We start from the raw sequence: 10,169 nt of genomic DNA, 5'->3' as shown, positions 1-10,169 counted from the left end.
ACTGGATAAAGCACTGCATCATTTCAGCCCTGGTTGCCCAGAGCCAGCATCAATGGCTCTGCAGCCCACTGGTGGCAGTGGGACCCCTTCCTGTCCCTGCAGCATAGGACAAATGGTTCTGGTTTGGTGTGCAAACAAAACGAGTGTCTCTCCTCCATGCTCTGCATCCTCCACTCGCTGTGGAGGGAGGAGGAACGGTTGTGGGGTGAGAGGGCTGGATGCGGGGCTTCATCTGGATGCTCATGGGATGCAGACAGTGGATGACAAGATGCTCGAGGCAGGAGCTGGCGCTGAGCAGCACTTGTGTGCCACTGTACAGAGACACTGATTACACCCGAGCCCTTGGGGCGAGGGGGGGGGCACGTTACAATCAATAAGCAGCTCTGGGTATTATTTAAGAAGTCAACAATACCAGCTTCAGGAGTCTCTCATCAGAGGCCTGGGTGGCTGGGGGCAACACAGATAACACCATGGGAGATGGCTGGGGAAAAGCAGGTTAAGAGGAGCAGTTGCCTCCGAGCAGCACAGGCTGTGTGTTATCTGCTACAGGGTTTCACTGTCAGGAATTGAAGCTTTTAATGACACAGTTTGTGAATGGAAAGAACCCTTTTAAAACAGAACGTGGTGCCCTCTCCAGTGTCGGAATCTGACTTGGCAGCATTAGCAAGGAACTGATTGATGTTTCATACGAACATCACAGTCTCCATCGGCTCGTGCTGGGCTCAGCCCTGCCAGGGTCTTTGTATGATCTTCAGGCTTAGGCTGGCAGCAGAAGAGAAAATGAGAAGTCCCAGGTTATTGGTTATAGATGTCATGGGAGGTATTGCCCCTTGGTCCTTGGTGGGACATCCCCTCCCCAGTCTGTCACACAGGGGTGGTCTGTTCAGCACCTGCAGCATGGATGAGGACTGAGCTGGTCAGGGAAGGAGAATCGGTGCTAACCTGGATGCTTGCTCTGCAGTGGGTGCTCCTCAACCCCCACAGGCAGAGGAACACCTCAGACCATTGGGAGAGAATCATAAATCCCAGCCTGGTTTGGGTTGGAAGGGAGCTTAAAGCTCCTCCAGCTCCAACCCCTGCCACGGGCAGGGACCCCTTCCACTGGAGCAGCTTGCTCCAAGCCCCTGTGTCCAACCTGGCCTTGAGCACTGCCAGGGATGGGGCAGCCACAGCTTCTCTGGGCACCCTGTGCCAGCGCCTCAGCACCCTCACAGGGAAGAGCTTCTGCCTAAGAGCTCAGCTCAGTCTCCCCTCGGGCAGGTTCAAGCCATTCCCCTTGGCCTGTCCCTACAGGCCCTTGTCCCAAGCCTCTCTCCAGGTTTCCTGTAGTCAGGTTTTCCCTTACAAGCTGCAGGCATTTCACCTGCTAACTGGTTTTCCCAGCCTGGGAAACCTGGTGGCCCCACTCTTGCCGGTGTCTTTAGGATGGCGTTACCCATGTGCAGCAGGGACCTGCCAGCACCGACCGAAGGTGATGCCCAGCCACCAGGTTTCATCAGGATGGAAAGGGAAGCGAGATGGCACAAGCCGGTGTTGTGCAACCACGTGGAGTTACTCATGGTCAGATGCAGCATCAAGAACCTGCTTTTCATGAGGAACTTGACTTGCAAATGAGCCCTGAATCTGGGTCAGGCATTTCCCACACTGGGGATGGGTGGATGTGGGCATCGGCTCCGTACCAGGGAACCTGGAGACAGGAGCAGAGCAGCCAGGGTGACTCTGAACAGAAGGGAAGCTCTGCAAAGGGCTGTTTGGGTCCTGCGGTGTCAAGCAGGATGAGGTGGGTGTGAGAGAGCCTGAGAGCCACTGGCCTTGAGATCATCACCCAGACTGGGCTCCTGGCTGCAGGTGCCTGGTGCACAGTGGGTGCAGGTCCCCTCAGGAATCCTGGAACACCACTGAAGTCATGGTTCCCCTTTCCCAAAAACCAAGCAAAAGCTGCTCTGGAGATTATGAGTTGCTTTAATGCAAGAAAATCAGCCAGAGCTGGTGCTGCCCTTCATGAGGTTTTTGTGGAGTGGGGAGGAAGTTGACCAGAGCTGTGTTACCAGCCCTAGCCATAACCCTAACCTAGACCTAGACCTAACCATAACCCTAACCATAACCATAACGGTAACCCTAAACATAACCCTAACCATACCCTAGACCTAACCATAACCCTAACCATAACCATAACCGTAACCCTAACCCTAATCCTAACCCTAACCCTAACCATAACCTTAAGCATAACTGTAACCCTAACCCTAATCCTAACCTAGACCTAACCATAACCTTAACCATAACTGTAACCCTAACCCTAACCCTAACCTAGACCTAACCCTAACCTTAACCATAACTGTAACCCTAACCCTAACCCTAACCTAGACCTAACCATAACCCTAGCCATAACCATAACCCTAAACATAACCCTAACCTAGACCTAACTATAACCATAGCCATCACAATAACATAACCCCGATCCTATCCCTAACATGGTCCATGCAATACAAGAGCCACTCCTGCCCCAGCTAAGCAGAGCAGACACCTCTGCAGGCTGCTGCCCAGTTCATTGCAGCATCCATTCGATGCTCTTCAGCTCATGGGGTGGCAAAAACCATCCCTGGCAATCCCTGATGGCTGCTTTCTGCATGCTCAGGGGGATCCTGTTGTCCCCATGGGATGCTCCAGCAGTGAGCATATCTGCTGAGCTCCCAGGGCTGCATCACTGGGGTGCTTTAGGTGTTTTATTCCAACATCCCTCTGGTCTTTGTCCCAAACTTCAAGAATGAGGCCCTGTTTCATTTGCATGCACGCCTGGGCACTGGCTGTGAATATGGAAATGGGGCACTAAAGAGGGGTTAAAGTACAGGCAAGTGGCTAATCAGATCTTCACATCCTATGTGCCGACTGGGATGCCCTCGCCTGATTTGCAGGTTGCTCTTGCCTTGTAATCCTTTAATTCCTTGATCCAAGCAGTGCATTCAGTGAAAATCAATGTAAATAAGGCTCCTGTGGTTCTGCCTCCCCCCATCAGAGCCCAGTATTTGAGTCAGATGGACCAAAAACTGCTCTACAGCCACTTACTTATGTTTTAAAGCGAATCCAGCCTAGAGCAGGATTAGATGGATTAGCAGCCGAGCATCCCCCTGCCTACAGAGCATGCACAGCCAACCAGGCAGATACTCACCAGTGGGAACCCTGTCCTCCAAACATGACATGTATTTACAGGGCCTCTTGGCTGCTCATACCCAAGCCCATCTGTTCGGCTGACTCGGGGTCTGCCCGTTGCTTGGACCGCTGCCCTGGGGCTGGGGATGCAGGCAGGCTGGTGTGGGCAGGGGATGCTGGAAGCTGTCCTTGCTGACTGCACTGCATGGTGATGGGGTCATAGAGCAAAGCAGGGCACGTCCTCGGAGCAGGGGTGAGGGGAGATGAGGGGTAGTGCTTTTACCAGCATCTTTGAGCAAGGAGACCCTCCCTGGTGAAAAGGGAAGGGTGAAGCCTGGAGTTGTCCAGGTTGGATGGGGCTTGGAGCAAGCTGCTCCAGTGGAAGGTGTCCCTGCCAGTGGCAGGGGGTTGGAACTGGATGAGCTTTAAGGCCCCTTCCAACACAAACCAGTCTGGATTCAATGATTCTATGAATATGGGCTCAAATCCACCACCACAGGCTGGCTGGAGGTGGTGCTTCCCAAAGGTTGGGTTGGGAAGCCTGGGCCATCCTGACCCTTCCCTGAGCTGAGAGATGCTCGATGCTGTGCTGCACCTCTCCCAAGCTGCTGCTGTGATACATCTCCATCCATGTACCTGGGAGCCAAGGGCATGCCAGGTTTGCAGCTCTGTTGGTGCACGTGTGGAGTGAGGATGAGGCCTCAGTGGTCCCTTCCTGCCCTTGCCCAGGTGCTCGCACATCCCCTCTGTGCTGCAGCACTGCCCATCCCATAGCACTGTCCCTTGCACAGCGCACCTCTTGCAAGGGTCAGGGGAAACTGAGGCAGGCAGGGAAGGAGGGGCAGGAGGCAGGAGGTCTGCACTGCTGCAGGCTGGGAGCATAAACCAAGCGTCAGGGACTGACGTGGATGTTCCCAAGGCAATGGGGGAGCCGGTGACCACATCCATCAGGATTCTCCGTGCAGGGAGGGCCCCGCGGGCTGAGGCCGTGCTGTTTATGTGGGCAGGAGCTCAGCCCTGGGGCAGGGGCCAGGATTGCTGCCGGGTGGGATCCCTGCTGCTGCGGGATGCTGTGGGATGCAGGAGCAAGGTCTGCGCCGTGAGCTGGGCTCTTGGAATGCCTTGGTGCTTCTTCCTCCCCATGGGCAGAGGCAGGGAACTGCACGTCCTGTGCTGCAGGGTCAGCAGGTCCCGGCTGGCCGGAGCCGCAGGAATGCTGGAGCACAGCCCGAGCGCTCCAAAACAGCCTATGACAAATACCTGCACACACAGAGGGGGACCAAACCCACCCACCCCTCACCAGCACTAACGGGTGTCCGTAACCCCCCCCATGATGGGGGCAGACCGTGCGGCCTCAGGGAGCCCGTGAGTGGGGTTTGCTCCCCTGTTGGAGCCCCATAGGGTGAGGCTGAGCACCCGCCTCAGCCTTCCCGGCAAGGCTCTGGCACATGGAGCAGGGAGTGGGTCCGCACCCTCCTCCTGCCTTGCTCCGGCTCCTTCCCGCTCGCGGCCGCTCCCTGTGCTGCAGCCGGGATGGCAACGCCTGTGCCAGCATCCCGACACCTCCCGGTGATCCCATAGGAGAGGGCTGCAATGGGATCCATAGGTTCGGGGTGCTGATGCCCGCTGGGGATGTGGGCATGGGGCTCCATTGCGGGTGCGTGGTTTGGAGGGGAGGAATGTCCCCAGCACCGCTTCTGCCTATTACAGCTCTGGCTCTGCAGCACTGGGGGCCATGGGTGAGAAACCCCCAAAGTGTGACCGGGCTGCTCATCCAGCCAGGAAAAGGGGGGGGGAACAGCGGCTCAGCACAGGGGGAGAGCGCAGTCCCCATGGGGTGCGGATGGAGGGGTTCAAGGCTGCGTACCCAGGTTCTGGGTGCAGGACTAGCCCCACTGGTGAGCTGGAGGCATCCCCAGGGATAACCCTGCTTTGTGGACCTGCATCAAGCAGCCAGCCCCGGGCTGCAAGCATGGGTTAAGGGGAAGGGCCTCAGGGCTGCCCACGGATGGTGTGTGTCCCAGATGTGGAGCGCAGCTCTCACCTCTCCCAGGCATGGCAGAGGGTCTCGGGGTGATGGGAGACACCCACCCCTCCAGCATCTGTGCCTCCTCTGGCTCCCAAACTCAGCCCCATCCCCTCTCCAGGCTTGCCTGGGGCTGTGGCATCACCAGCTCCATCTTTGCCTCTGCATGGGCTCTCCCATTCGTGCCTGTCCTGCTGGCACCTCCTGATCTCCTTGTACCCAAAGCAGGGCTGCCCAGGGGACATCGGATCCCCAGCACTATCTGAGGGGCTGTGTGGGACTGGGCATGGACACAAGCCCATTGCAGAGACCCAGGAGGGCAAAGACCCCAGCACATCTCCTTGTCCAGCTTCCCAGGACCAGTGCAGAGATGCAGGATGCAGGGATGCAGGACCCACCAGGGTCTGGTGCTGTGATGGTGCGAGACCCCCATTATCACTGTGCCTGTGGTGGGGGGAGCCTAACCTCACTGCAGCGTGGTGCTGGCACCCAAGCCCATCAGTGTCAGCTCTGAGCAGACTGGATGCTGACCCATGCTCAGACCCACACCTCGTGTCAAGCAGTGATGTTTCATTTGGGGGCCAATGACCGAGGAGCCCTCAGTGTTTGCTCTGCCAGGGCAAAGGGACACAGCAGGGCTGGGCTGTGGTGGCACGGGCATCAGGGAGCAGCGGGAACACAGAGACCTTCTCCAGGGCTCTCCAGGGTATCAGCAGAGCCTGGCTCCTGTTGAAGTGGTGTCAGCGTGGCTGGGAGGAGGTCCTGAGCACTGCTGGGTCTGTGCGATGCAGGGTAGGGCATGGGAATGGGAGTCATAGTCATGGGATGGTTTGGGTTGGAAGGGACCTTAAAGCTCCTCCAGCTCCAACCCCTGCCACAGGCAGGGACCCCTTCCACTGGAGCAGCTTGCTCCAAGCCTCTGTGTCCAACCTGGCCTTGAGCACTGCAAGGGATGGGGCAGCCACAGCTTCTCTGGGCACCCTGTGCCCAGGGTGCTGCAAGAACCAGGGCCTCTGAGCACGTCCCCATGTGTGTTTACATGCTGCAAGTGCATTTACATGCGTACACATGCATGGACACATACATGAGCATGGGCACATGTGCGTGAGCGCATGTATGGAGGTGTGCATGCTGCATGCTTGTGCACAAGAGATTGCACACATGGGTATGTCTGTATGCACGTGTGCATGTGCATGGGTCCATGCTCCTGCAGCCCTGTTTCCTTGCTTCACCTCCCCTTTCAGCAGGCAGGGCAGGGTGTGCATCGGTCCCCCATGGACCCTCCCTACAGGCATGTTCTGCTCTCCCCTTGGACATGCAGTTATTTATATGTGGAAATAGGGAACTGCGTTCAGCCCCTGCTCAGTGACCTTCAAACCATCCAGCAAACGCAGCTTGGACCGCGAGCCCAGCCAGATGGCCCTTCTCAACCACGCTGGCCCTGCAGACTGGGGTTTTACTCTTGATTCCTGCTCCTGCTCCAAGGCAGGCTCGTGAAACAGCGCATTCAGTATGTGCTCCGGGAAGGCAGCCGAGGAGGAGGAGGAGGAGGAGGAGGAGGGAGGAAGAGCGCCAAGCCGGGATGGGGAGGGATGGAGCATCCGCGGGCTGGTGGCTGAGAGGCTTTGGGGTTTGTAATTGAAATGTGAAGCTCAGGGTTAAGTTTGGGGGGATCCAGACGTGGAGGGGAACGGGCTGGGTGTGGGTATCCGGGATGCTGGGGCTGCTGCTGGTGTGGGAGCAAGGTGGAGGGTGGTGGGAGACAGCTCTGGTGGTGATGGAGAGGAGCCCATAGGGGTGGCTGGACCGCGGTGGTGCCTAAAGCTCGGAGGAGGAAGGAGCAACCCCAAACTGCATCACCTAAGGAAGGGAAGGGTTAAAGGACCTGCCGGAGCTGAGCCTCTCTGGGAACATGGGAGACAGCTGGAAAGGATTTAAATAACTCTTTGCTGTGTGTCTGCAAGCCGTGGGTGCCAGCGAAAGGTAGTCTGGGTTCTGATAATATCTGGGCTGACACACTCCATGTGCTTAACAGTTTGCAGTTCACTCAGGCAGATGAGACTAACTAGGAAGCGATCATGCAGGGATTCCTGGGTGCTGCATTAGCATGCAACCTCCAGAGGAAGGGTTTTGCCTCTAAATGCAAATAGAGGTTGAAGCTATTGAAGAAGCTGGAACTGATTCCCTGAGGAATTGGCCTTGCAAATTCAGGGGTAACCAAGGCCCTGGTGTGGATGCCATGGTGCAAGGGGAATCCCAACAGGGAGGCTGGGGATCCCTCGGTGCAGGATGAATCCCAACAGGGATGCTGCGGACCCCCCAGTGTGGTACCCAGAGGGATGCTGGGGCTGGAATGCCCTTTTGCTCACCTCCACATTGGCCACCAAAAGCACCCATAAGGAGAGACTGTGACAAGTGTCTGAGAGCTGTCAAGGCGATGCTGAGCCCAGGAGAGCTGATGAAGCCTTTTGGTGCAGAGACAGGGAATAGTGTGCTGAGCTGTAGGGATTTTACTGCCTTGTGTTTGGCCACGGTAGCTCTGCCAGAAGGTGAGATTAGAGGGTTCATGAACTTGCTGCATGACATACAGCGTTCTCTATCAAGCAAAGGGATATTTAATCACTTGGAATTGCTACCAGGAATTAGCACTGGAAACTATTATTGAATATTACTGTTATTAAAGATCAGATTTTTCCCTAAATGCCGTTGTGGTGGAAAATCCAAGACCTACAGCAAAGGTTGGTCGGGAGCTCCCCACCCATCTCATATCACATTGGAAATGGAGCTGTCAGTTACATGAGACTATTCCTAGGCCATTCCCAAGTGTCCGTGTGGTTTTTCAGCAAAACTCCAGCCCTTCAGAATGCACCAATTCGGGTTTTCAGCTCAAAACTTCCCCTCATGAGATGTCCCTAAACAAAAAGAGGTATTTTTGCCTTTGACAACCAATATAGTCCCACTCTGATGCTCTTCTATGTGAGGCTGAACACGGCTGTGAAGGCGGGGATAATCCCCGCTGCTGTTAGACTGCCTGTGCCCCTTCCATGGGCTGAGGATCAGCATCATCCCTTATGAGACACTGGAGAATCCAAGTCCAAGAAGCACAGGGGTGTGTTGTCGCCCCACATTCCTCCCTTTTCCAGGCAGGATGAGGAAGCCTTGCTTTCCTTCTCTGCTAGGGAATGACTTCGGTGCCTGGCAAGCAGGAGACCCAGCTCCCTCCTGGAAACCTGCTGAAGGAAGACATTGCCTGGGATGGTTTTCCATCAGAAAATGGGATTCTATTGGAATCAAATCCTTCCCTGGGAACTTGTCAATTTTCCTGCCATTTCCCCCAGGAAGAATCACTTTGACTTTCTTGTTTCAGCAGTGTCAAAATGTTTATTCCGCTCATGTCAAAACACCCAAGTTCATTTCGGGAAGGGAAAAACATCACGTTTCCACTTGCCTCATTGTACCCACCCCTCTTTCCCCTTCGGCTTCCCTGGAAGTGTTTGCATCCGTACAGCTTGGGACCCCCGCACCCCGCGGATGGGCACATGCGGCCTTCCAAAGGCTCCAAGTAGCATTCGGGTGGATTCTCATGGCACAGGATGTGCTGCATGCATGGATTTGCCTCTCTCAGATGCCTGGCACGCTGCTGGGGTTCCCCAGCACACAGGGGTTTGTGCATGCAGGAGGTCCCCCTGTTCACATCATTCTGAGGCTATTAGCACCTAATGCTGCTCTGGAGAAGGCTGGGGGAAGGCTGTCACCTTCACCATGGGCAGCCAGCCTTGTCTGCAGGGGTAAATTCTGCTTTAAGGTGGGGAAACTGAGGCAGCAGGTGAGCAAGACCATGTCTGTGCAGCACCGGGTGCTGATGAAGCACCGGAGTGATGGGGCAAGGAGGCCCAAGTGCTGTCACTCAAGGGATGAGGTGGCTCAGGTTGATCCCAGGGGGATGCACCCACTATAATGGAGGAGGAGAAGTGATGCTGGAGAACGCAGGAAGGGAAAGGGACCCACAGGAGCAGCATGGGAAGGGTTGTGCAGAGTGGGGCTTCCAGCTCGGCTTGGCACTGGGGAGCTGAGCTCCGGCTGGGAAATCCAGGCTGGAAGAGCGGGTGAGAAATGTGGGAGGGTTTTGGCTTTAAAGGCAAGACTGAGAGAAGAAACACCACCAGGCTCCAAGTGGGCAAAAGGCTGTGGAGAGAGAAGGGAACGATCCTGCCCTGGGGCCCTTGGGATAAGGGAAGGAGACTGTGGGTGTAAACCATAGCAAGGAAATTTGGGATGGATCCCAGGAGAAATGCTTCAGGGAGGTGTGGAACTGGCTCCATGCTGGGGGCTGCAGGGTCAGGGGGTTTGGGGTCAAGTCCATCCAGCAGATGTGGGGCTTGGCAGCGGGTTGGGGGTCCAGGAATGCAGCACCTCAACCAGATGTGCCATGGGGACACCGGGTGCCCGCAGGCAGGTTGGGTGCCACAGAGCGATGTCGGATCCCTCCAGTGTGCTGCATTGCACCTATGCGTCTATTGCATCTATTTATTATCTCTGTAACAACTGATACCTGTTCCATCAGACATTGTTCCATTGTTGGAGCTGTCTGGCGAGCACTTGGAGGCTGGGACCATCGGCTTCACCGCTGCTTGGGTGACCTTAGCCCAGCTCCTCGCACATGGGATGGGACCAGCGGAGAAGCAGCGCACGTGTACGGGGCCAGGGCAGCCCCAGAGCATCCTCCGGTGCAAGGGATGCAGGCACCGTGGTTCTGACGTCACCGCTACCGCACACCTCCCCGATGACATCAACCGCGTCACCACCCGGGCAGACCCCGCGTAGTCGCGGGCTGAGGGGCGTGGCCTGAGGTTGGGGGCGTGGCCCGTAGTAACGGGGCGTGTCCAGTGTGACGTCACCCGCGGGGAGGGTTTCTTTCCCCCCCCTACCCCCCCCCCCGCGAGGCGTCCCGCCGGCGCCTCGCCAATGGGCAGGGGCGTGACTAAAGGCACCTCCA

This window comes from Neopsephotus bourkii, unplaced genomic scaffold, assembly GCF_033783945.1.
Source record: "Neopsephotus bourkii isolate Nb327-2 ecotype Australia unplaced genomic scaffold, CSIRO-AGI_Nbou_v1 NB_70, whole genome shotgun sequence".
Lineage (NCBI taxonomy): Eukaryota > Metazoa > Chordata > Aves > Psittaciformes > Psittacidae > Neopsephotus > Neopsephotus bourkii.
Note: the sequence above shows the minus strand (reverse complement) of the source record.